The sequence below is a fragment of the Triturus cristatus genome, chromosome 12 (genome assembly GCF_964204655.1).
Source record: "Triturus cristatus chromosome 12, aTriCri1.1, whole genome shotgun sequence".
Taxonomy (NCBI): domain Eukaryota; kingdom Metazoa; phylum Chordata; class Amphibia; order Caudata; family Salamandridae; genus Triturus; species Triturus cristatus.
In genome coordinates, this window is record NC_140595.1 from 818718752 (window position 1) to 818746179 (window position 27428).

The 27428-nt window shown below is 47.4% G+C and overlaps 1 protein-coding gene across 3 annotated transcripts in view; it reads right to left on the bottom strand.

The window, feature by feature from the left end:
* The window catches only part of LOC146782977 (guanine nucleotide-binding protein G(I)/G(S)/G(T) subunit beta-2), a 314590-nt gene that overhangs the window by 149521 nt on the left and 137641 nt on the right, over positions 1 to 27428 (bottom strand). The gene's annotated exons all lie outside the window — the stretch shown is intronic.

Sequence of the window (27428 nt, forward strand, 5' to 3'; positions counted from 1 at the left end):
GTCTGGGGTGATGGTCACTGTTGGGAGTTGGTTACTTGCAAGATCAGCCCACTGTTGTGTTTCCAAAGTTCCACCAGGTAAACTCTTGCAGTGGTCTTGTGTAGTAGCCTTGCATGTGCGATCAGTGGGATGCATGAGGCAATCATGATGATATATTCTCCACAGTTCTAACTGTTAAACTGGCCGCTGCAGTAGCTGCAAGACTGTTCTGGGATTGCCCGAATCGTTGAGGGTAGGAAAGACTCTCTCCACCACAGTATTGATTTTCGCTGCCAGGAAGGTCTTCCCTCACTCCAGTTTCATTTAATTTTTTTCTAGGTTGATCATGAAATTTAGTCTGTGAAGCATGTCCATGATGGTCCTGGCGTCTTTTTCGCATTCTGAGCATTTGCTTGCTTCGATTAGCCAGTCGTCCAGGTAGACCGGTATTCCTTTCCTTTTAAGATGGGCTACCACTGTGGCTAGACAATTTTGTGAATACTCTGGGTGCTGACTTGATTCCGAATGGAAGCACCATGAATTGGTAGTGGTTTTTAGTGACTATGAACCATAGATCCCTTTTGTGTTTGCGGTTCAGGGGATCATGTAGGTAAGCATCCTTCAGGTATATAGTTGCTATACAGTCCTTTTCCCACAGCCACAGAATGACCTCTTCCAGTGTGGTCATTTTGAATCTTGGGTCTTTATGAACTAGTTTAAGTAGAGCAAGTCTGGAATTGGTCTTCAGGATTTGTGCAGTTTTGGGACGAGGAGTATGCAGACTAGTTTCCTTGATTGATTTCTGCTGTGGGCAAGCTCTCTATTACCCTTTTTTGTAGGAGTTCCTGCACCTCGCGCTGCAGGCTGTGTCTTTCCTCTTCCAAGTGTGATCTTTTCTTTGGAATGAGCCCAGTGGCATCTTTATACGTTCTACCCAATAGACAAATGGATTGTAATAATCAGTCAACATGGCTGACGTGAACCTCCTCCACTCCTGAAGGAAGGCCTCTATTCTGCCCCCCACTGGTGTTATGTGGTTGATAGGCAGTCACTTGCTGGAGGAGTTCGCCCCCTGGAAAGTTGTCCCCTTCCTCTAGCTCTACCCCAAAAGGGCTGAGGCCACAGTGGGAACTGCCACTGCAATCCTTTGTGTGGAGCTTGCTGCTGGTAGGATGGCTGTGGGGCTGTGCTTTGAAAAATTCCTTGGCCGGAGGGTCTTCTCACTGGGGGTTGTTCCCCTTTTTGGTTGACCATTCAAACTGCAATGCCCCGATGGCAGCTGCAGTGTAATTGTCTATCTGCTGTAGCGTGCCAAAAAGGTGCTCTCCTGAGAAAGGAGCATTTATCTTGTTGAACAAACTAATTTTGAAAACAGGACACCCGCAACAATGTCAGTCTCCCCATTGAGGCTCCGTTACTAGATGCCTAACAAATCTAATGCAGATTTCAAGCATTTGTTGGCGATTATTTTGCCCTCCTCTGCCAGCACAGCTTTTTTTTTCTGGTATATTCCTGGGAGGTGTTTCCCAGTGGCTATGGGCCCAGCGGTTGACGAGTGAGTTTGTGACCCTTCAACTGAGTTGCAGACCCACTCTCTACATTTTGGTCTACCATTTCCACTATCTTGCTTTCTTTTTTGCTAAGTGATCCAGTGGATGTTGGAATGTTTGCTCTCTTCCTTGCTGTGGCCACAATAATTGAATCCTCAATTGCATTACCATTGACGTAAACTCAGTCTTTGGAGGAATGCCTGAACTTCTTCTGTTCTTGGTGTTACAGAGCTTTGCACAATGCTAGTTTGGTGATCCAGGATGCTTGCCAGCATGGCAAGCATCCTGGAGCGAGCAGGAGCCCTGCTCCTCGCTCGACAGAGGGGTCTCTGTGATGGGCTCCCTTTCCTTTGCAGCTGCATGGCTGCACGGCTCTGGGATGGTAAGATTGCCTCTAGGTGGAAACCAGCTGTGTCCTCTCCTCTTCTAACTGTCCCCGGTACTGGTCTGCTGCTCGTCTAACAACAGCATTATACATTGCAATGCTGTTGGGCAGCGATGGCCTAGAGGGATGTGTGTTGACAGCTTTCTAGGGGGGAGCCCTTTCCAAGATCCTGCCACTGTTCATCACCACTTTCAGCATCATGGAAGATACCCTGGCCCTCTTTGTCCTCGGAGGGTCATCTCTTGCGCTTTGTGTTCACTGGTGAAACTAGCTACACGTGTTCTTACCAGTTTCTTCACACCTAGGGGTTTTGAGGGAATTCCGGCACTAAAGCCTTTAAATCCTCTTTTATAGGATTGCCGCCATTCCTGCTTCGATCTGCCTCTTTTCCCGTTTAACTTTAAGGGCTTGTTCTTCGGCATGACTCTTCAACGGTCTTTACTTTGGGCCTGCCATTTTCACAGTCTTCCCTGGCCCGCTACCTCTCTCCTTTCAAGTCAAAGTTTTCTCAGAGGGACAAACTCCATCAGTGTCTTTTGTTGTTTTTTTGTTTTTTAGGACCCATGGAGTTCTTTGGATTTCGACTTCCATTCAGTCAAAGAGTGCTTCCGCATCAAGGTAGTTTTGCACGGCTTCAAGACTGAAGTCTTTGACTCAGCCCTAGAATGTTTTTCCGATGCTACCTGATGTTTGATGGTTCCCCTCCTTGGGTTTGTCAGCAATTTTTGCTCGATTTCGCCGACCTCTTGTACTTCAGAGTCAGAACCTTCTGCTTGCGCCACTTCTGAGTCCTCAACATTGCCCTCCTCCTCGCTCGACAGAGGGGTCTCTGCGATGGGCTCCCTTTCCTTTGCATCTGTATGGCTGTGCTTTTGCTTCAGCTTCTCTCTTGCTCTCAGAATTTTTGGCCTGAATCAGTTTTTGGAGTCATGGTCCCGTGGCAGGCAGAGATTCCAGACCTCTGGTTGTCCTTTAGGGCAAATTTTCGGTGGCACTACCTAAAGGGAGTATTTTTCATTTCCTCTAGTGGTTCTCGCCCCCATTCTGAGCATTCTCGGACCGCATGATCGACCTACGCAGTTCGCTCCCTTCTCCAGTGATTTTCAGTCACTTTTCTGGCGAACTTCAGTGTTTTAGTGCTTTCATCTTTTGTTCTTTCGACAATCCGTCGCTTTTCTCCTGAAAACATTTGGCATATGTAGAGTTTAGGCTGTTGTAAGAAAGTGGCTCTGTATATACTGTTCCCAAATAGGCAGAGGCTTAAGTTAGATACAACCTTACTCTCTAAAGTGCTAGCTTGGTCGAGCAGTAAGGCAGTATCAGAGGACAGTGTAAAGCATTTGTTGTACACACTCAGTCAGCAAGTGGTCTCACACACTCAAGAACTGAACTCTAGGCCAATGATTTTGTATAAAAATATAAATAGTTTTATTTTAGAACCAACAATAGGTATCAGAATATACTTTCTCAGAATGAGATGCTTTAGATAAATACTTTCAATAGGCAATAGACTTTTCAATGCAATAGATATAGTTGTTGCAATAGGCAGCACAATTTCAAACACAATTATACATTGAGCTCAATGGGAATTTCTAGTTAAATGCAATTGATTACTTTTTGGATTACTTTTCTTACCACAGGACTGGATCCTAGATTCAGTCCTGGGACATCTCCTGTAAACAGTTGAGTAAAAACGTTTTGGTTACAGGAATGATTTTTAAGGAATATTATTGTATTTTAAAAGTTGACACTTAGAAACGTTTTCACATAGAATCACCAATGTTACAGTATGGGAGGAAATTCACATAGCAGGTAAGTAGGGTTATCGTTACTTTTTCTAACTCAGTGTTGGATCCTGGATCCAGCACTGGTGCATCTCCTGTAAACAGTTGAAAGAATGCGTTTGTTATACAGGCGATTTTTAACGAATATTTGTAAGTTTCCAAAATCGACACCTACAAGAATTTCTGGCAAAACCCAGGTAATGTTATCCTATGGAGGAAAATCAAGTTAGCAGTAAGTACGGTTGTAATTACTTTGCAGGGTCAGTGCTGGGCACCAGGATCCAGCACTTGGATCTCTCCTGATAGCAGGTGAGTAAATTCGTTTTCGTTATTCGGCTGATTTTAGATTAATATTTTAAAGTTCCAAAACTCGACACTTTCGATTTTCCAAGTGAAATCAGTCAATGTTACCCTATGGAAGAAAAGTGAGTTATCGGCTTTTGGGTAAGTACTCGACTGGCAGAGTTAAGGTTCTGGGCATAGACTCCGGGGTCTCCCAGGGTCAGGTAAGTACAGTTGTTACACCCTCAGTGGCACAGGGGCAGCCGGGTGCAGAGTGAGTTAGACCCAATGTTATCCTATGGGAGGCAGGGGGCCTTTGGTTGGTGGCTGTTGGCTAGCAGGCCATGTGACTGAGAGCTGGGCTCCTGGTCACTTGCTCAGGGCAAATGTGGAAGTAGATTAGAGTAGAGGTTGCACTGCCAGGGGCACTCTGGCGGCTGGGTGCAGGGTGCTTTTGAGCCGTCGGGCGCTCAATGGATTTCAATGGAGAAGTTCAAGAACGAACAAAGGCTGCAAGCTCGGGGACGAAGATTCTTCAGGTGCGACCACCACTTCGAGAGGTAAGTTGGGTAGTTGGAGGATAGGTAGGCACCCAGGAGTTGGGAACAGGGGGCCGCAGGGTGCAGGGGTGCCTTTTGGTGTCGGGAACTCTTACCCTCTGCTGGTCGCGGTTGGAGGGGTCCCTGGTTCTGAGGCTGCAGGAGTCGTCAGGAGTACAACGTAATCCTGCGCACACATACAAAATCAATTGCACAGATGCAACGTATAACCATAAATAGAATGTCCAGAGTGCTTCAGTGCTACTGGGTTTTCTTTATTCCTGAAAGAAATGTAACCAGCCGACACGTGTTTCATTGGGGAAGAGTAAACCACGACTCTTCAGGGCTGTAGAGTAGCTACGACAAAGTGTATATCCCTTAGCCGGTGATAATTCCAACCCGGCCGGGTACAAAGGTAATAATCAAGGAAAAATGAGCAGCAACGCAAGTCTGTACGAAGTAAGAATGGTACCCTATTATTTTCAAAAGGCAATCCGCACTCATGACAAGAGAAATCGGTCAGGGGAAGTGAGCTAAATCTCGAGGTTCTTTAAAGATATGCCACAAGTAGGTGTCAGTAAATAATACAACAAATGATACTCAAGTTAAAATTGGCGACAGACAACCGAATACAGTCGAGGAGTTTTTCAAGTAGAAAATAAGTGCTGCAGCCCTTAGGTGCCTTCTCTGGTCACAAGGCCCTGGGTACCTAGTGTACCATTTACCAGGGGCTGACATGTGGCCAGAGATGCCAATTGGGTTTAGGCTTCAACACAGTTTCAGGGAAGGAACATAGGCCCTGGGTACCTGATTGACAGGAGCCCAGGGCACACTCAGTCAAAGTACATCGGGCATTCAGCAAAAAGTGGGGGCATACCATGCAAGAAAGATGGCACTTTCTCACAGCTTTTTCTTCTGGACCCAAAACCGGGGGAAATAATCTAGTGATGGCAAACACACTGGAGCGTCCGGGGTGCACATCTGGCGTCATGGGAAGATAAACATAGCATCAAATAGTTACAGATGCTGCCCAAAAGAAAAGAGAAAAAAGGGGGGGGGGATGGGACTGGTAAATAGGACCAATTAGATTCCAGACCTAACCACTAGATGGCTGAATAATGCACAGCACGTGAATCCAGAGAAGGATTCATGCTGAAAAACTTGTTCCTTTGATGGACACTTCTAACTGCAGATTCTTCACGTTAGAATATATACCAAAGAAATCGCTCCTCAGGTAGGGGGTCAGATCAAAATGTCCTGCAGGACCGAGCAGGCAAAATGCCCTTCCTGTCAAGGCAGTTGTGCTTCATGAACGTATGCACAGACACCCACATTTTGGTCTATAGATGTCAAGGACAGGCATTTTGCAAGCCAACATGGTGCTAGCAGCCATAGCGGAATTCTGAGTGCTACTCACTGGCCAGTGAACAGCAGACCGTGATGCAGGGTACTATCCACCTTAACAAGCCATGCTTATGCAAAGCCTCCCCTTTCTTCACCCCGAAAACCCCCCACAAATGCAGATCACTCTGTGATTCTTGGTAGGATCAATGTGACAGCCTAAAGCTTTTTTTTTTGTCCAGCCTATTGAGCCTCTTCTCTGAGGATGAGGGGGGGAGGGGGGCGAAGAAGAAAGGCAGAATAACTGATTGTCCAACATGAAACGTTGTCACAACTTTTTTTGACAAGAATGCTGCTGAGCACCAACTTGTAAGGTGGTATAAGGTGATTACACTGAAAGTGCAGGGCGTTCACTCGTTACAATTTGACAAAATGAGGAAGATAGTCTTTAAAGTTAAGAGACACATCAAGCAACTATGCAGCAGCTCGAAAAGACATGGGCATGAGAAACATCAAAACCAAGTTAAGGTCCCACTATTGAATCACAAACTGCTTGGGATGGAATGAGAGTTAAACATTTAACAAATCACCACAACAGGTGATTCAAACAAGGACTGTTGGCACTCTGAACAAACAAAATGGCAGACAACCTTTACTAGTACCTACTGCAAGGCCTTGCTGGCAGAAGATGAAAAAAGAACATCCTTTACATGCCAAGCCGTAGGATCAGTTTTACAAGTGTCACACCAGGCAGCAAATTGGTCACAGCGCACAGCATAAATGGATTTCGGTTAAGGGAGCATGGCAGCATGGATGACCCCTTACCATCTCAGGCAGCAGATCAAATGCAGTCAGTTGCCATCACTCAATCTCCACACATCTAAATGTACATTGCGCAAATTTAGGAGGAGGACTCTACCCTGTTCCATCGACAGAAGATCCTCTCAAAGTGGTAGTTTGATCAGAGAACAGATGCTCATACCAAGACATTTCAGGTATAACACGGTCTTGTCCCAGTCCGGAGTCACTTCAATGACTTGGATCCAGCGGTTCTTGATCATTTTCAGAAATAATGGGAGTGAGCGGGAAGGAGTACAAGAGGTTTTCCTTCCCAACTAGAACGCATCTCCTAAAAGTGTTCTTGCAGAAACTCCAACACGCTAAACGTTCAACATTGCAAGTTTTTCTGGGGCAAAAGATGCAGCCAGGGTTCTCTCCATGGTTTAAGATACCATGGGCCATGTTTGCATGTAAAGGATACTCGTGATCTGTCAGACTGCCTGCTCAGCTCGTATGTTCTGGCATTTGGAGATTCTGCTAGGTGAAATCAGGAAAATGGCCTAGCAATTCAACCAACTCAAGGGGCAGAGCCTTCGGACACAGAGCCAGGAACCCACTCTGTCCTTCCTGTTGCTAGAACACATGGCAGTTGTGTTATCCGGGAAAACCAGCACCAGCCTACCCTTGATAGACTGCTGGAAAGCCTTCAGAGCCAGATTAACAGACTGCAACTCAAACACATTGATCTGCAAGAGAAGCACAGCTCCACATCAGAGTCCTCCATGATCGCCACCTTCTCCGGATGACCTGCGTAGCCTAGAAGAGCTGCTACCATTGCCACAGTCTGTGCCGAGTGGGGAAGGAAGAAGGATCTGCCACTGGTTCAATTGCATTAAGGAAGCCAACATTAAAGATCATGAACTTCCACATTCGAAATCTGGATGACATCCATGAGAATTCCTTGATGCTGAGCCCATTGGAACTTCATATTCCATTGCAGAGCCCACAGGTAAAACCTGGCATAGTTGATAAGAAGGATGCAGGAGGCTAAGAGGTCTAGAAGCATCAGAGCTGTTCTCACTGAAATCCAGGACCAAGTCTGAAAAAGCAGGATCATAGCTTGAATGTCCTGGACTCATTGGGGCAGCGAGGAGGCTCTGAACTGCCCTGTATCGGAGCTCCACTGAATCCAGAACAGCACATTGAATGGTAGCATCTGAGAAGGAGTGAGGCACGTTGATAGCAAACTTGGCAGTGACCACCATCACTTTCATGAACACCCGAGGGGAGCTGGTGTGGCCAAAGGAGAGTACAGCAAACTGAAAATGCTCCTGCCCTACCTTAAACTGTAGGTAAGGTCTGTTGGTCCTGCAGGTCCAATGACACCATACAGTCGCCCAGTCCTTGACTGCATCTGGGCCAGTGCAAGGGTTTTAAATTGGTCCTTCCACATGAACTAATTCGGAGGCCAAAGGTCTAAAACGGGCCTGGGACCCAAGTCCGCCGGCACAAGGAAATGAGGGTAACACCCTCGCCTCTTTCCGAGTCGATGCCCTCTCAGTAGCACCCCTGGATAGTAATACTAGCACCTCTTATGGCAGAATGAATATGCGCTCTTCTAAAATTAGTTACGATACAGGGGAAATATTAGGAGGGGCAAAAATATAAGCCAGGGCACAGCCATGTCAAATGATTTGTAAGGTCCATCTGTCAGACATGATGAATCACCATGCTGTAAATGTAAATTGATACTTGTATAGCGCACTACTCACCCGCAAGGGTCTCAAGGCGCTTGTACGAATACGGCTGTGGAACCCATCCTGGCTTTCCCTGTGAGGTGTCCACTCCTGGGCACCCCCAAGGTGGAGGCCAGGCATCCTTAGCGTTGTGGGGGCCGTTGTGGAGATTAAGCAAGCTATTGCCCAGAGTTGCAGAGTGGGACTCCATGATTGGAATAGGCACCGAGGCGAGAATGGTCCGGTCCGTGGAATGTTGAGCGCAAGACCCCGCCGAGGCGGGGAATTGAACACTGGTCCCGGGCCAGACCTCTGAATCAGGGTCTGCCGCTCTAACATTGAGCCACACTTCGACACTTTGCTGTGAGCAAATGATGGATGCTGCTCCTTCACTGGGTGGGGGCACACCACTAAAAGCAAACTAAAGTAGTTTGTTAGCTGTTGCAGCAATGGGAGGACCGATGCCGCTGCGGCATGCGCGCTGCCGGTTAAACCCACGATGATGGCCTCGAAAGGACTTGGGTGATTGCTGTACGGGTGGCAGAGACTGCTTGTTTATACACCAGCCCTCTGAAATAGCCTCTGAATTTTTTTAATTGATGGAGAAACTGCTTGGCAGGGATCAGTAGACTCATGGTGTGTGCCATGGCTCTACTTTGCTTATGGCACTCCAATGCAGTGTGCGCACTCTCACCGAAAGGCAGGATAGTATAAAGGGCAGATCCATGAGGAAGGCCTGTGCATTGCCAGAAAATCCTGTGGAGCGCATACATCCGAAAGTGTCAATGAAATACACTGCTGTAAATTGTCCTCCCCAGGCAATCAAATATCTAGACCATTACATATTTGGGCTCGTCTTAGTAATCATGAATTGCTTGAGCCAAAGAGGCCCTAAGGTTTTGCAGGATAGCTGGCAAGATCTTGTTGGTCATGTCCCACAAAGGCATATGTGTAGCGACCCAGCAAGCAAACGGCATTAAATAGTCCACCTGTTCATATACTGGTGGGCAGCAACAGCACTTGGACCAAGTAGCCATCAAGGTATCCATGCTTGCCTCTTTAAAAAGGGAAGCAGGAACTCAGAAGTAGTTGGCCAAAGCGTCAAAAATTTCTGTCTGAACATTCATTTTCACCTCTAATGAAGGGAGATGTAAATCCAGACAACAGGAAACCAAAGGTACAGGAAACCAAATCAGTCAGGATGCATGAAGACCAACTGACCTCTTGTGATATCATATTGAGACACTGGTCGAGATAGAGCTGAAGCCTGTCCTGTGTCCGACATCTGTATCAGAACCAGATCCTCTTTTAGAGCCACTGGCACTAGGACCAGCATCAACATGGAAGACTCCAGTGCAGGTTTTTGTGCCAGAGTGGAAGCCTGTACTGGTGTCAGTACAATTAGGTTTTGTGTGTGTTTGTGACTGGACTTTGATTTTAGCTTACTGGAGGACTTCAAGCTTGACGTTGACCAACCACTGGAGCCAGACTGAGTCGGCACCCAGGATTTGGAGCAAGACTTGCGCAGAGTTCGCAACAACTCCTTGTATTCTGTGATGACAGGCTCTCGTTACCGTGCACCACATCTCATTGTGGCTCTGGCGGAGACACTGCCTCCAAGACAGATCTATCGGACCAGGGAGCTTCTTCCAAACTATATTTTCCTTATGCAGAGTCTCTCCCCTTGTGAAATCACTTCAATAAAACAGTCTCTAAACCATGATAGGCAAACATGCACAAATACACAACTTCCTCGCTTTGGAAGAGGTATGGTGCTTGCAGATGTATGGAGAATTAAACATCCTGCTGATAAACAATTCTCTCAAGCCTACATTACATCTTTATCCCTGCGGCAGAAATTCCCCAGTATATAAGAAATTGAATAAGCGAACAGAGGGAATTCTAATCATTACAGCACTTACTAATAACATTGGGCAACAATACTGGGAAAGCAAGACATATTGAAGTTAAAAGCTGGGAACTGAAGGACCCCAAGGTAATGAGTAATGACTCCAAACAAACTCTAAAGAGAATGAAACCTTAGTACAGTCGCCTAGAGTATTAACCCCTTCGCCGCGGCGGGAATTCCGCCGCGGCGCGGGGGGGGGGGGGTGCGGGGGGGCAGCGCGGTGGCGCAGTGCTCATGACGGAGCCGCTCCGTCATGAGCCACGGTTGAGCTGTGCTCATGACGGAACGGTTCCGTCATGACTCCGCCCATTTGCGTTGTCCCCCCGCACAGGCGGGGAAACAGCGCCGCGTAGGCGGAGCGGCCGCCAACGGCCGTGACATGACGGAACCGTTCCGTCATGAGCACACGGCAACCGTGGCTCATGACGGAGCGGCTCCGTCATGAGCGGGGAAGGGGTTAAGGAAGCTTACAAGCAACAAAGAACACAAAATATTTGCAAAGGAAAAAAAAAGTCGAAATTAAAGAAACTTTTGTAACTAGAGACTAAATTCCTTGAGCAAGAAGGGAACTTTAACTGTATAGCCCTGAGACAGTTAGAAATCTGGACATAATGAAGACAGAATACAAGACAGGTGCAAGATGCAGCATGTCTACACTACAGAGCAACCCCGCAAAGGCCCTATGAAGCGGATGGGAAAAAAAAAAGGGACGTGTTTTGGCCTAGTTGTATTAACAGGAAGAGGCAGCCAGATGGGGTAGGGAATTGGTAGAGGAGAATGGTGTGAAACATACATCTGATCAAGAGAGCATTTGCTGGATACTATATACTTTTATGGGGTCAAGAAACTCTAGGCAAGGACAGACTCCTATCTGATATAGAAACACCTGCTGTATGTGAGGAAGATAAAGGGGACAAAAACATTACTTACCTGTAATTACGGTTTTGCAGCTTGAAACTCGTACAGATTCCCATGTTTTGCACAACTCCACCTTCTAGCGGTTGGGTCTGGAAGTGGTTTTGTTAAACTTTTCTTAGCTTGTGAGTAGGTGTTGACATAAGTGGAGCACTTGCAGGACTTCTCTAATGCCACAATGACCACGTACATACCTACAACCTTATATTTTACAAAAACTCCTTCAATGGATAGATGGTAGGGTCACATGTATATCTAGAAGGATTATGTTACTGACCCTGTAAGCATCTGTTCTTGGCATGTAATGCTGTAGATTCACATGCTTTGCATAAGTCCGCCATCTAGTGTTGGGCTCGGATGATTACAAGTTGTTTTTGTTCCAAGACGTTTTCTTCGAGTCATGAGGCTGTGTGACTCCGCCTCTAGGGAATACTGCGCATGGTCATCGACTCCATCTTCAGATTGTTTTGCCGTGGATAGGTAAGATGTAAGAATGCTGTATATGTAAGCATGGAGATGTCCATGAGTTAGTATAAGATAAAGTTTATGAACGGCAACCTACACAAGAATTTTGGGGAGGAGGGTTGGCAAATGTGAATCTACAGCACTACATGCCAAAAACAGATGCTTACAGGGTAAGTAACAATCCGTCAAGGCATTTGTGCTCTAGATACACATGCTTTGCATAGAATGTAAAGCAGTCCCTCTCACTAGGCAGTGGTTAACCTGTGGGGGTTGCAGTTGCCTGAAAAAGTTTTAAGTACTGCCTGACCAACATTGGCTTGTTGGTGTGTAAATACATCCACACAATGTTTTGTGAAGGTGTGTGGATTAGACCTTGTTGCTACTTTGAAAATATCCGCAATTGGGATGTTCCCTAAAAATGCAATAGAAGCTCTAATGTTTGAGTGGAGTGTGCTTTTGGAGGAACAGGTAAAAGTAGTGGAGTCTTTGCATAGCATGTCTGTATGCATTTAACTATCCATCTTGAAATGCCAGATTTAGAAATTGCTTTCCCTAAAAGAGGAGGTGCAAAGGCAACAAAAAAGTGTTTTGTTTTTTCTAAATGATTTAGTCCTGCCGATGTAATACATCAATGCCCCTTTGACATTTAAAGTGTGTAATGCCTTTTCTGCAAATGGGTGTGGTTGCGGGGGCCAAAACTGGTTAATCAATGGACTGATTCATATGGGAAATGGAAACTAATTTTTGTAGGACTTTAGGGTTAGTTCTAAGCACTACTCTGTCCCTATGTAGTGGAAAAAAAAGGCTCTATCACAGTTAACGTCTGAATTTCACCAACTCTAAGAGAAGTAATAGCGATTAAAAGAGCAAGTTTTCATGAAAGGTACTGCAATTGACAAGAATGTAATGGTTTAAAAGGAGGACCCATTAATCTTGTAAGGACAATGTTTTAGTTCCATGCTGGGGCAGGTGTAAGTCTAGGAGGAATTATTCTTTTACGTCCCTCCATGAAAGCTTTTGAACAAGAATTTTAAACACCGACGTGTTATCTAGTTTGAAGATATGCTGCAATAGCTGCAAGATGCAATCTTATAGAAGTGCATGCTAATCCTGCAGTTTGTAAATGCAATAGGCATAAAATAAGTGTTTGTACCTTTGCCTGAAGAGGGTTTACGTTTTCTTTGTGGCAGAAGATAACAAAGAGTTTCCATTTTGCTGCATAATATTGCCTTGTAGTTGGTTTACGAGCCTCTTTAAGAATTTTCATACATTCTTGAGGTACATTAAAGTATCCAAATTCTAAGACTTCAGGAGCCAAATTGAAAGATTCATTTATTTGGGATTGGGATGTCTTAATATTCCGTAGTTCTGTGTGAGAAGGTTCGGGTTCAGGTGAAGCTTCTCGTGTGGGACTAAAGACAGTTCCAAGAGTGCTGAAAACCCTGGTTGTCTCGCCCAGGTTGGAGCTAATCTTATCATGGTGAGAGATGTTTGAGTTTCCTGACCACTAATGGAAGTAGTGGGAGAGGTGGAAAAGCGTATGCAAATATCCCTGACCAGTTCATCCATGGAGCATTGCCTTTGGTATGATGGTGTGGATACCCGCTTGCGAAGTGTGGGCATTTCGCGTTTTCTTTTGTTGCAAACAAGTCGATCTCTGGAAACTCCCACTTGTGAAAGTATGGTAGAAGAACATTGGAGCGAATCACCCATTTGTGGGCTTGTTGCGTTCTGCTTAGAAAGTCTGCAATTTGATTGCTTGTCCCTGGGAAATGTTCTGCTAGGAGACGAATCTTGTGATGTATTGCTAATCTCTATATTTTCTGTGCTACCTGCGATAATTGGAGTGTGTGTACCCACTGTTTTTGTAAATACATTGTTGTCATAATGTAGGTTCGAACTAGAACAACTTTGTTGCAGGTGAGGTAGGAAGGCTTTGATTGCTAGATGAACAGCTTGCAGCTCTAGGTAACGGACATGGAGATTCTTTTATTTGGAATCCCATATTCCCTGAATAGTAAAGTTGTGGAAATGTGCTCCCCAACTTGTTAGGGAAACATCTGTTGTGAATATTATCTGGGGAACTGGGTCCTGAAATGGCTGTCCTTTGGATACATTTTGTGGATTCCAACATTGCGGAGAATGATGTGTTGCTGTCTACCAACACTAGATCGTGATCAACAAATTGTTGTAGAGGTCTCATATTTAGTCTGGTGTGCGGAGGTCTCGTATCTAGTCGGGTGTGTGGAACTATGTGAATACAGTATGCCATCATGCCTACAAGTATGAGAAATGTTTTCGCAGGAAGTGGATTTCCAGTTTGAAACTGCAGATAAGGAATATGCTACTTACTAGTATGCATCTGTTCTTGGCATGTAGAGCTGCAGATCTATACACTGTGCATAGATTGCCATCTGGTGTTGGGCCCGGATGTTAGCAGTTTGTTTTTCCTCTTAGAAAGTCTTTGGAAGTCACGAGGTCGGTGACTCCTCCTTTGGTTCGTATTGCGCATGGGCTTCGGCTCCATCCTCAGATTGTTTTTCGCCAGCAGGGAAAGCTGGAGCGTAGTAGTAACAGTAAAGAAACCCATGTGTGTTGTATCTAAATTAGATAAACTGGAACGGATACAGGTAGCCGGGTGGGCGTGTATAGAGCTGCAGCTCTACATGCCAAGAACAGATGCATACTGGTAAGTAGCATATTCCGTTCGAGGCATATGAGCTGCAGATTATACACTGTGCATAGATTATATAGCAGTACCCAACCCTAGCGGCGACCACCGACATCCGTTGCAGTTGTTTGGAACAGTGTTTTTAGTACAGCCTGGCCCACACTAGCTTGTTGCTTGGTTTGCACATCTACACAGTAATGTTTTGTGAAAGTGTGCGGTGTTGACCATGTCGCTGCTTTGCAGATGTCATCTAGTGGTATGTTTCCTAGAAACGCCATAGAAGCCCCTATCTTCCTTTTAGAGTGGGCTTTAGGGGGAACAGATAGCGTTCGTTTTGCGGTAGCAAATCTGTATGCATTTTACAATCCACCTAGCTATCCCCGATTTAGAAATAGGGTTGCCTTTATGTGGTGGAGAGAAAGAGACAAATAGCAGTTTGGTTTTTCTGAAAGGTTGTGTTCTTTGGATGTAGTAAAGTAAGGCCCTTTTAACATCCAGTGTGTGTAAAGCCCTTTCCGCAACGGTTTGAGGTTGTGAGAAAAAGACTGGTAATTCTACCGACTGGTTTAGATGGAATGGAGAAATGACTTTGGGTAGAAATTTTGGGTTGGTGCGGAGTACAACCTTGTTCTGAAGCATTTGGAGAAAAGGTTCCTGTATAGTGAGTGCTTGTATTTCACTAACCCTTCTGAGGGAAGTGATGGCCACTAGAAAAGCTGTTTTCCATGTGAGAAATTGCAGCTCACATTTATGTAATGGTTCGAAAGGGGGTCCCATTAACCTTGTGAGAACTATATTCAAGTTCCAGACAGGTGAGGGTGGTACTCTGGGTGGAATTACTCTTTTGAGGCCTTCCATAAAGGCCTTGATGACAGGCACCCTGAAAAGTGATAGGTGCTGCCTGTTCTGTAAGTAAGCAGCAATTGCTGCGAGGTGTAACCGAATGGATGTATATGCTAGGTTACACCTTTGTAGATGGAGCAAGTAACATATGATGTGCTGTATGGACACATTTAAGGGATTGATTGTATTGTTGTGGCAGTAAACAACAAATCTTTTCCACTTTGCAGCATAGCATGCCCTAGTAGTAGGGCGTCTAGCTTCCCTGATAATATTCATGCAATCAGGGGGAAGGTTAAGGTATCCGAATCTCTCCATGGTTCTGGGTTAGGAGGCATGGTGAGAGGTGCAGCTTTTGGTGTGGTACTACCGAGAGTTCCAGCAGTGTGGTGTACCACGGTTGTCTGGCCCATGTTGGAGCTACTAGGATCAGTGTTGGGGAATGCTATTGTAGCTTTCGCACCACTAATGGAATTAGTGGGAGAGGTGGAAAAGCGTATGCAAATTTGTTTGACCAGTTCATCCATATCGCATTGCCTTTGGACAATGGGTGTGGATATCTGGCGGCGAAGCTTGGGCATTTTTTGTTGTCGTGGGTGGCGAATAGGTCGGTGTGTGGATGCCCCCACATCTGTAATAACGGGTGAAGAACTTGTGGGTGAAGTTCCCATTCGTGAATCTGTTGCGTTTGTCTGCTGAGCAGATCTGCCATGGTGTTTTGGACTCCTGGGACGTGTTGGGCCAGGAGAAAGATTTTCTGTGGAATTGCCCATCTCCATATGCTCTGTGCTAATTGAGAGAGCTGTGGAGAGTGTGTGCCCCCCTGTTTTTGAATGTAGTACATGGCAGTCATGTTGTCTGTGCGAATGAGGACTGCCTTGCCTGTAATCTGCATCTGGAAGGATTTTAGGGCCAGGAAGATTGCCAGTAACTCCAGATGGTTGATGTGGAGTAACTTCTGTTGTGGCGTCCATGTGCCCTGTACTGTGAGATGTAACAGATGAGCTCCCCAGCCTGAGAGCGATGAGTCTGTTAGGATTATTTGTGGGACCGGGTCCAGGAACGGTCGACATTTGGAAAGATTTGTGGTGTTCCACCACTGCAGAGAGCGATGGGTGCGACCGTCTACCAACACCAGATCTGTCAGTTGCCCCTGGGCCTGGTTCCATTGGCGCGCTAAGCACTCTTGGAGTGGACGCATCTGGAGTCTTGCATGAGGCACTATGAAAATGCAAGAGGCCATCATCCCTATTAGTTGCATAAACACTCTTGCTGGGAAGGAGTGTTGAAGTATGAATTTTTGATGCAAAGCCTGAATGCTTGCAATCCTGGCCGGATTGGGGTAGGCTATGGCTTTTGAGGTGTCTATGGTGGCACCGAGGTATTGCTTTATGTGGGATGGTGTTAGCTGGGACTTTTGGTGGTTCACCGTGAATCCTAGTTGATGAAGTAGTTGGATTGTAGTGGCGGTGTGGTGTACACATTGGTTGTAGGACGCGGCTTTTATCAGCCAGTCGTCCAGATACGGGAAGACGTGAATGTGCTGTTTTCTGAGATGTGCCGCCACTATCGCTAGGCACTTGGTGAATACCCGTGGTGCTGTTGTGACCCCGAATGGGAGCACTTTGAACTGGTAGTGTTGCCCATCCACTACGAATCTGAGGTACTTTCTGTGGGCACGGTGTACCGGAATGTGGAAGTATGCGTCTTTCAAGTCCAGTGTGGTGAGAGGAATATGCTACTTACCAGTATGCATCTGTTCTTGGCATGTAGAGCTGCAGAGTCACACACTGAGGATAAGATCGCCATCTGGTGTTGGGCTCGGATGATTGCAGGTTGTTGTTGTCTTCGGAAGAAGCCTTTGGTCACGAGGTTGGTGACTCCTCCCCTGGACAACAGTGCGCATGGGCATCCACTCCATCGTCAGATTGTTTTTTCGCCATGATGGGAAAAGATGGAGTGTATAGGAATGAAAGAAAGGATGTCCATGTGTAATGTCTAAGTAAGACAGATGCAGGTCCCGCGGAGGCGGGCGGGCGTGTGTGACTCTGCAGCTCTACATGCCAAGAACAGATGCATACTGGTAACTAGCATATTCCGTTCGAGGCATATGAGCTGCAGATCACACACCGAGGATAGATTATACAGCAGTGCTTCCCCTTAGCGGTGGTCGCCTGTATCTGTTGCAGCAGTTTGAAATAAAGTTTTTAGGACAGCCTGGCCCACTAAGGCCTGTTGTTTGGCCTGCACGTCAACAGTAGTGTTTAGTGAAGGTATGCGTGGTAGACCACGTGGCTGCCTTGCAAATGTCTAAGGGAATGTTGCCTAAGAAGGCCATAGAAGCCCCTATTTTACGCGTGGAGTGCGCCCCAGGGGGGAACTGTAAGTGTACGTTTAGCCTTTTGGTAGCATATTTGGATGCATTTAACTATCCACCGGGCTATACCGGGTTTGGAGATGAGATTGCCTTTATGTGGTGGTGCGAAAGCAACAAAGAGTTGTTTTGTCTTTCGGAAAGGTTTTGTCCTGTCGATGTAATAAGCAAGGCTCTTTTGACATCTAAGGTATGTAGGGCCCTTTCAGCTACGGAGTCTGGGTTTGGGAAAAAGACTGGTAGCTCTACTGATTGGTTAAGGTGGAAAGGGGAAATCACTTTTGGAAGAAATTTAGGGTTTGTCCTAAGAACCACTTTGTTACGGTGTAGTTGTAAGAAAGGTTCCTCTATTGTAAGGGCTTGTATTTCACTTACTCTGCGTAGGGAAGTGATTGCGATAAGGAAAGCTACCTTCCATGTTAGGAATTGTAATTCACATTTGTGCATAGGTTCAAATGGGGGACCCATAAGTCTTGTTAGAACAACATTGAGATTCCACACTGGGGCAGGTGGCAATCTTGGGGGAAGAATTCTTTTGAGACCTTCCATAAACGCTTTGATGGCTGGTACCTTAAAAAGGGACAGGTGTTGCCTATTTTGCAAGTAGGCTGCCAAGGCTGGTAGGTGTAAACGTATAGAGGAATACGCTAGATTGCATCTTTGCAAGTGTAGTAGATAGCAAATGATGTTTTGGATGGAAGCATCCAATGGATGTATGTTTTTATTAGCGCAGTAGATGGCAAATCGTTTCCATTTTGCGGCATAACATGCTCTAGTAGTCGGTCGTCTGGCCTCCTTTATGATATTCATACAGTCTGGAGGGAGATGGAGGTATCCGAACTCTAAGACCTCAGGAGCCAGATCGCTAGGTTCAGTGTTTGAGGATCTGGGTGTCTGATTTCTCCACGGTTCTGGGTTAATAGATCCGGGGAGAGGCGTAGCCTTTGATGTGGAACTAAGGATAGTTCGAGAAGTGTGGTGAACCACGGTTGACGTGCCCAAGTGGGAGCTACCAGTATTAGTGTTAGCGACTGTTTCAGTTTGCGTACCACAAATGGAACTAGTGGGAGAGGCGGAAAAGCGTACGCAAATCTGCCTGACCAGTTCATCTATAGGGCATTGCCCTTCGACTGTGGGTCTGGAAACCTGGCGGCGAAGGTTGGGCATTTTGTGTTTTCGGGAGTGGCGAACAGGTCTATGTCTGGTTGTCCCCATTTTTGGAAGAAGGGGAGGAGAACCTTGGGGTGTAATTCCCATTCGTGGATCTGCTGTATGTGGCGACTTAGGAGGTCGGCCACCTGATTGTGGATTCCTGGGAGATGTTCTGCTAACAGGTAGATGTTTTGGGGAATTGCCCATCTCCAGATTTGCTGTGCCAGTTGGGACAGTTGGAGAGAGTGTGTCCCTCCCTGTTTTTGTATATAATACAGTCGTCATGTTGTCTGTGCGTATGAGGACAGTTTTGTTCTTTAGGTGTACCTGAAAGGATTTTAGTGCTAGGAACACTGCTAGGAGTTCCAGGTGGTTGATGTGGAGCAGTTTTTGTTGACTGGTCCATCTGCCCTGAGTGGTATGGTGAAGGAGGTGGGCTCCCCACCCTGTGAGAGATGTGTCGGTAGTTAGCAAAACTTGTGGAAGAGGCTCTAAGAACGGCCGCCCTTTGGACAGGTTGATGGTGTTCCACCATTTCAGTGAGCGAAGTGAGCGACTGTCCACCAACACCAGATCGGTAAGTTGTCCGTGAGCTTGGTTCCACTGTTGTGCTAGACATTCCTGTAAGGGACGCATTTGAAGTCGCGCGTGTGGGACTATGGAGATGCATGACGCCATCATGCCTAGGAGCTGCATGAACACTCTCGCTGGGAGAGATGGATGAGTTTGAAATTGAGAGATTGAGATTTTGTATACTGGCTATCCTGGCAGTGCTGGGATAAGCAATGGCTTTGGATGTATCTATGGTTGCTCCTAGATACTGATGTAGGTGGGAAGGCTGTAGATGGGATTTGGGGTAGTTGATAGTGAATCCCAAATTGTGGAGGGTTTGAATAGTGCGATGAGTGTGGAGAACGCATTTTTGGTGAGTATTGGCTTTTATGAGCCAATCGTCCAGATAGGGGAAGACATGGATCTGTTGTCTTCTGAGGTGCGCTGCCACGACTGCTAAGCACTTGGTGAATACCCTGGGTGCTGTTGTTACTCCGAATGGGAGAACTGTAAACTGATAGTGTTGCCCATCTACCACAAATCGCAGATATTTTCTGTGAGCGGGATGCATAGGGATGTGAAAGTACGCGTCCTTGAGGTCCAATGTGGTGAGGAAGTCTCCCTGTTGTAAGAGTGGGAGGACCTGTTGGAGAGTGGTCATATGAAAATGATCCGAATGTATATACTGGTTTAGTAGTCTGAGATCCAGTATGGGCCTTAATGTTTTGTCCTTTTTGGGAATGAGGAAGTATAGAGAATATACCCCTGTTCCCTGATGTTGAAGAGGGACTGGTTCCATCGCATGTTTTTGTAACAGGGATTGAACTTCTTGTTTGAGGAGAGAGAGATGATGTGAAGACATTGGACGTTGTTTGGGTGGTATGTTTGGGGGGGATTGTATGAGTTCGAGGCAGTAGCCAGACTGGATAATTTGTCTTACCCATCTGTCTGTGGTGATGGAAGTCCAGACAGGTAGGAATTGTTGGAGCCGCCCCCCGACCGGAGTGGAATGGTCTGGGGGGAGTGGTGGCAAGTCACTGTTTGGTGGCTGGGGAGGTGCGGGTGTTGTTATTGCCCCGCCCTCGACCTTTGTTATGAGTAGGATCTGGGCGAAAAAGTTCATCTGGCTCCGAAGGTGGTGGCGGTGATGGCCGTTTCGGGTCTTTATGAACTTTTTTCGGTGTGGACGTAGTTTTCGGTGCCTATGGATTTTTCGGTGCCGATGGGGTTTTCGGAGCCGATGGGGTTTTCGGAGCCGATGGGGTTTTCGGAGCCGATGGGGTTTTCGGAGCCGATGGGGTTTTCGGAGCCGATGGGGTTTTCGGAGCCGATGGGGTTTTCGGAGCCGATGGGGTTTTCGGAGCCGATGGGGTTTTCGGAGCCGATGGGGTTTTCGGAGCCGATGGGGTTTTCGGAGCCGATGGGGTTTTCGGAGCCGATGGGGTTTTCGGAGCCGATGGGGTTTTCGGAGCCGATGGGGTTTTCGGAGCCGATGGGGTTTTCGGAGCCGATGGGGTTTTCGGAGCCGATGGGGTTTTCGGAGCCGATGGGGTTTTCGGAGCCGATGGGGTTTTCGGAGCCGATGGGGTTTTCGGAGCCGATGGGGTTTTCGGAGCCGATGGGGTTTTCGGAGCCGATGGGGTTTTCGGAGCCGATGGGGTTTTCGGAGCCGATGGGGTTTTCGGAGCCGATGGGGTTTTCGGAGCCGATGGGGTTTTCGGAGCCGATGGGGTTTTCGGAGCCGATGGGGTTTTCGGAGCCGATGGGGTTTTAAGCATCGAAGTGGAAGAACGTTTCGGCGCCGGTGGAGACTTCGGTGCCGAGGAACGTTTCGGTGCCGAAGGAGATTTCGGTCTTGAAGCCTGTTTCGGTGCAGACAGTGGTTTTTTCGGTGCCGAAGGTGTTATAGGTACAATCACATGAGGTTTGCTCGAGCCCGAGCCACCTACAGGCTTAGATGTCTTCGGAGCCGGGCCCGAGGGCGGGGCTTCTGAAGAGGATTTCCGGTTGCGACTGGGCCCAGCTGGCGGAGTCTTGACCAATGTCTTTTTGGATGGGGCAGGGGCAGGGGGGGTGGTACTCACACGCTGCCCTGGAGTGATGAGGTCATCGGAATCGTCGGCCTCGGACACGATCGAGATCTTCGGTGTCATCTGCAGGAACATCCTGAGCAAAGATGTCCTCCGGTTCTGGAGCTGGTTTGGCCATAATATGGCGTCGAGCTCTTCGGTCCCGGAGGGTCTTCTTGGAGCGGAAAGCGGCACAAGCTGGACAGGTCGACTCGTTGTGTTCCGGCGACAGGCAGAGGTTACAAACCTCGTGGTGGTCACTGTGGGGGAACTTCGCTCCACACTGGGGGCATTTTTTAAAGGGTGTCCTGTCCATCAGCCACTTCCGGAACCGGTCCGAGTTGATTTCGATGGAATGAAGATTGAAGAGTTAAATCGATTGTTGGAAGTTTTCTGCTGGAGCGGAAAAAGTTCATCCGAACCCAATGGCGGAAAAAAACAATCTGACGATGGAGTGGATGCCCATGCGCACTGTTGTCCAGGGGAGGAGTCACCAACCTCGTGACCAAAGGCTTCTTCCGAAGACAACAACAACCTGCAATCATCCGAGCCCAACACCAGATGGCGATCTTATCCTCAGTGTGTGATCTGCAGCTCATATGCCTCGAACAAGTCGTTCTGGGGGAGGAGCGGAAGTACCTGCTGAAGTGTTACCATGTGCAAATGGTCCAAATGTATGTATGTATGTGTTTAGAGGCCGGAGATCTAAGATAGGCCGTAGAGTCTTGTCTCTTTTTGGTATCAGAAAATATAGGGAGTAGACCCCTACGTTTGGCTGATCGTGGTGGACCTGTTCTATTGCGTGTTTTTGTAGGAGGGAGATTACCTCCTGTTTTAGTAACGTGGAATGTTCTTGTGACATTGGGCGTTGCCTGGGTGGAATGTTGGGGGGGTAGATGGGAGTTCTAGGCAGTACCCTGAACGAATAATTTGGCTCACCCACTTGTCTGATGTGATGGACTCCCAGACGTGAAGGAAATTTTGTAGTCTGCCCCCGACGGAGTGGGATGGTCTGGGGGGAGCAGGGGATGTCATTGGGTAGGCGGTGTGGCAGAGCAGGCGGTATTTGTTTTGCCTCTGCCTTTATTGTTATTGCCTCTATTGCCGCCTCTTTGATAACCTTTTGTGAAGGTGGACTGAGGAGGGAATTTGTAGGACGTGGACGCGATCTGAGGAGTAGCCTCTGCCCCGAAAGGAAGAGCGGCGAAAGGAGCGCCTAGGAGGGTGTGACTGTAGGGCTCCCATAGATTTAGCCGTATCTGTCTTTTTTCATCTTCGAGGGCCTCATCTATCTTTGGACCGAATAAATGTTCCTGATCAAATGGATGGTTTAATATGGAGGCTTGTACCTCAGGTTTAAAGCTGGAAACTCTCAGCCAAGCGTGTCGACGGAGTAGGACACTGGTGTTAATGGCCCTGGAGGCTGTGTCTGCTGCGTCCAAGGCACAACGTATAGAGGTATTAGTTATGGTCTTACCCTCTTGAATTAATTCATTGGCCCTATTTTTATATTTTTCTGGGAGATGGTGCATGATGGTTTCTAGTTTATCATAATGCGCACTGTCGTATCTGGCCAATAGCGCTTGAGTGTTGGCGATACGCCATATATTGGCTGCCTGTGACGCAGTGCGTTTTCCTGACGCGCCCAGGAGCTTTGATTCTTTGTCAGGTGGTGGTGCTTCGCCTGACGCCTGGGAATTTGATCTCTTTCGTGCGGTGGATACCACTAGGGAATCCAGTGGCGCTGGCCCTTTGATGTAGGCAGGATCTATGGGGGCAGCTTTATACTTTTTTTCTATGCGTGGGTTTAGGACCCTAGCCCTGACTGGGTCTTTAAAAACCTCTGGCACATGTTTTATTACCCCTTTGAGCATAGGTAGTATAGCAGTAGACCTATGTGCAGTATCAAAGGTGTCTAGGAGGAAATCTTCCTCTACTGGGTCAGTGTGTAGCTCTACCCAGTGATAATGTGCCACCCTCTGAAGTAGGTGGTGAAAACCTAGTGAGTCTTCTGGTGGAGATGGCCTGGATGGATAGAGGTCATCTTGTGGGACATCTGGAATGTCGATTATTATAATCATCCCAGGGGTCTGGGGATCCTGTAGGGGTGGGGTCTTGTGGAACATCTGCTGGGTCGTAGTATGGGTCTCCCTGATCATCATGGTCTGGAGACGGGGGTCGGAGAGCGATGAGGCAGGGGTGGAGAAGGTAGAGGGGGCGGAGGTGGAGAGGATGGAGAGGTTGAGGGAGGTGGAGAAGGCACTCTGAAAGGGGAGGTAGCACAGTCCTTCCTCGGTGGAGGTGGAGCTGGTTTGTCCAAATGTCTCTTTTTTGAAGACAGTGTCAAATGTCCAGTTTTTGGATCCTTGGTAAGTGTCTTTTGCAGAGGATCCGGTGTGAATAGTTCTTGCGACACTGGTTGTTCGGTCGGCGCCGAGGTTTTCGGGGCCGACGGCTTTTTAGGCTTGTCTGTGCCGTGCTTTCTTGGAACCTCCGATTTTTTGTTCGGTGCCGAGAGAGGTTTCGGCACGGGAGTGTCGGCGCGGAGGGCCTTATGAGGTTTGGCCGGTACAGAGAGGCCGGGTTTCGACACAGAGGGCTTTGGTGCTGAGCTCGGTGTGGAGGTGGAGGCCGATTTTTTCTTCGGTGCCGAAGGGTGTTTTTCAGCACCGCTGGTAGGCTGGCTAGAGCCCGAGCTGCCGGAAAGCTGATTAGGCTTCTTTACGGGGCCCGAAGGTGGGGTGTTAGAAGCAGTGTCCTTGGTCTTGCCTAGGCTCGAAGGCGTGACCAAAGCCTTTTTGGGTGTCGGCGCGGGTGTGGGAGGGGGTATAGTACTCACGACCCTCTGCGCCGGGGTGATGTCCTCCACATCGGAGTCGTCGGCTTCGGAAGCACTGACTAGGTCGTTGTCTTCGGTGTGCTGGTGTCCCGGAGCTTCAACGTCGTCCCCGAAGATGTCGACTGGAGCGGAGGTCGAGGAGTGCGCCATGTTGCGTTTGGCCCTTCGATCTCGAATAGTCTTTTTCGATCTAAAAGAATTGCAGGCGGGACAGTCTCGAGCCTCGTGTTCAGGGGAGAGGCAGAGGTTGCACACCTCATGAAGATCGGTGTGGGGGAATTTGGACCCACATCGAGGGCACTTCTTGAAGGGATTTCTTTCCATCAGCCGAGACCCGAGCCGGGATAGGCCCGAAGGCCGCCGTCGATGACTGGAATAGAAGTGTCGAAAAACAATCTGAGGATGGAGCCGAAGCCCATGCGCAATACGAACCAAAGGAGGAGTCATCGACCTCGTGACTTCCAAAGACTTTCCAAGAGGAAAAACAAACTGCAAACATCCGGGCCCAACACCAGATGGCGATCTATGCAAAAGTGTGTAATCTGCAGCTCATATGCCTCGAACATCCTATTCTATAGAATCTTTATATAAAGGAACTTGATGGAACGTTGCTGCACCGGCCATTAGGTCCTGATAAGCAGAGGCATCATCAGGTGGTGATGGGCGAGTGGGATCCAAGTCAGTATCTGTTTAAGGTTCAATATCAAAATATCCCAATGATCCCCTTGTTGTGTATCATCTGGGATATCCTGAACCTCCCCTACTGTAGACTGAGGGGATAAGTTACCTGGCTCAAATAAATGTGGGGAGTGAGGTTGAGTAGGTTTGTGGTAGTGGTAAAGAGGGAATAGGAATGTGCAATGGACTAGTAGCAGCAGTCCTCTTCTTTAGAGGCTGAACAGGAATGTCCAATGCCTCTTCAAAACTCAACTGCTTCTTAGAAGTGTGTTCTGGTGGTTGCATAGTCATTTTCTTATTTCCTGGCTGAAATTGCAGTGTCTTGTATGGGATCGAACTTTTGATGAAATTGCTTGAGAATTGGCTCTGGAGGAGGTTTCGAACAGAAAACTAATTTCGGTGGGGAGATATTTGATTTCAGTAAAGGAATGCTAGGATACGAAATTAGTAGTCTGTTTCGATGCCGAGACCACAGATCGAGGGGTTATATGGCTTCAGGTATCAAGGCGGTAGAGGCCCCTCCTGTAGGCCAAACCTTCGAAGCCGAACCTTCGAAGCCAAGCCAGAGGACTGGGCTTCAGAGTTCTATTTTCAGCACGAACCATGGCTTATGTGCAGTGTCGGGCTGTTGAGCAGGTTTTTCGGTAGAAACCAATGGTTTGGGGTTAGAATCGGGGCAGAGGTACTCACTGTCCGTTGCTTTTGTGCTGACTGTAGAACAGTTGAGTCTCTGAATCAAGGATTGACAGTGATTCCTCTTGTGCCGCTGTAGCTTCTTCCTCTTCTTGTCGACCTAAGATGTCTGGGACATCATCTGCTCGTTTACACTGCATTTCCTGTTGTCTTGCACATCGGTCGCAAAGGGTCTTTTTGGACCGAAAGGATTTACAGGTCTCAAAGGTGTCTTCTCGATGCTAGGGCGAGAGGCGTAAGTTACAAACGGCACGTTTGTTTTTGGGAGGGTATTTTGAGCCACACTTCGGACAGAAATGAAACAGAGGGCATTCCATTAGCACGTCATTCTCTGTGTGTGGGGAAATGGAGACGTTTTTGCCTGGCCAGGTACTACCTGAGGGCCAAGGAAGGGAGCTGAAGACTCGCTTTAGAATGGTTGTATGAGACGCAAAGTAGACCAACTGAGACAACCGTATAATGGGAATAAACTACCCAAAGCGAGTCTGAACGAGCCTCGAACCGAAGCGCAAGATACTACATCCGAACCAGTCGGTGGAAAAAAACCACACTGAAGATGGCAGCGATAACCATGCACAGTATTCCCATGTAGCGATACCAAAGGGGTTGATGGACGGAGCGTTTGAGGAAATCAAACACTCACCCCCAGTCAACTGATCTGGGTTTAATCCATCATTCTTTAGCTCACTCCACTGCTCAAACGCTCCGTCCATCATCCCCTTTGGTATCGCTTTGTTCGCCCGAAGTTGGCAGGGTATGCCCAGACGTGGGTCCCTTGCTCACTTTGCCACTGGATTCAAGATAGCCTGGCTGATGACTGTTATGAACCCGAAACCGGTCCCAGGATGCTCGTTTCCGGTCCAGGGAAGACATGGCTTGGCAGTTCGGGCTGGACTGTTCCCATGAGGCATAGGGTCAGACTGATTTGCATATGGCCATGTCTGAACTGGAGTGGTGGAGTGAGCTAAAGAATGATGGATTAAACCCAGATCAGTTGACTGGGGGTGAATGTTTGACTTGCTCAAACGCTCAGTCCATCATCCCCTTTGGTATCGCAGTATTCCCATGTAGGCGCAAATGCCTCTGCAATTACATGTAAATGAAGATGGCCTGGAAGTGCGGCAATGTTTATCTGCTGCATTTCTAAGCGGTCTTCATTTACTGAGCCCTTGAAGAGAAAGTGCGAACTGTTATTGGAGTGTCGTGGGGTCAGTGAGTGTGCTGGCAGGGTCGAAGAGGTTGCTCAATAAAAAAAAAAAAAAGCCCAAGTGTTTTCACGGTCATCTAAGTATAAAATCATGCAATGCAATAACAGCTTAATTGAAAAATAAATGCAAGTTAAACTAACAGATAAATGCTTAGGTTATGAACCCTCAGTTAGCAACTACCATCACTGCAGGGGTGTGGTGTGTGTTTTAAAGCTGAGATACATAATTAACCCTAGTTGGCACAGAGGAATAGTCTCCTTTGTATTCATAGTCGGGGCCACGGCAATTGGGCGGTTTTGCCATTCTGCGCCTAGTTATGAATTTCCCCCATTTGGCACATAATCCATCATCTGCTGCATAATTAGTAAAATTTAAGAAAAAAAAGTGTTTCTAGTTAAAGTTACTAAAAAATGCAGCAACATGTTAGCTTGCAGCGGAAGGCATTTTCTAAAGGTTGACTGGTCACCTTTCTGTTGATTATTGCTATATGTGGGACATAAAGTGGTACTTATGAGGGGAAATATGCCAGGACAGTGTTAAGTGTAAAAATGGCAAAATAATGCAGTAATGCTATCATAAAATCGAGCATTTTTGAAGACCTCTGATCTAGAGCCAGTATTCTTGGTTACAGTTGTACCCAAGGAATGCGCCAAGTGGGTCACAAAACGTTGTGCTTTTCTGATGTTC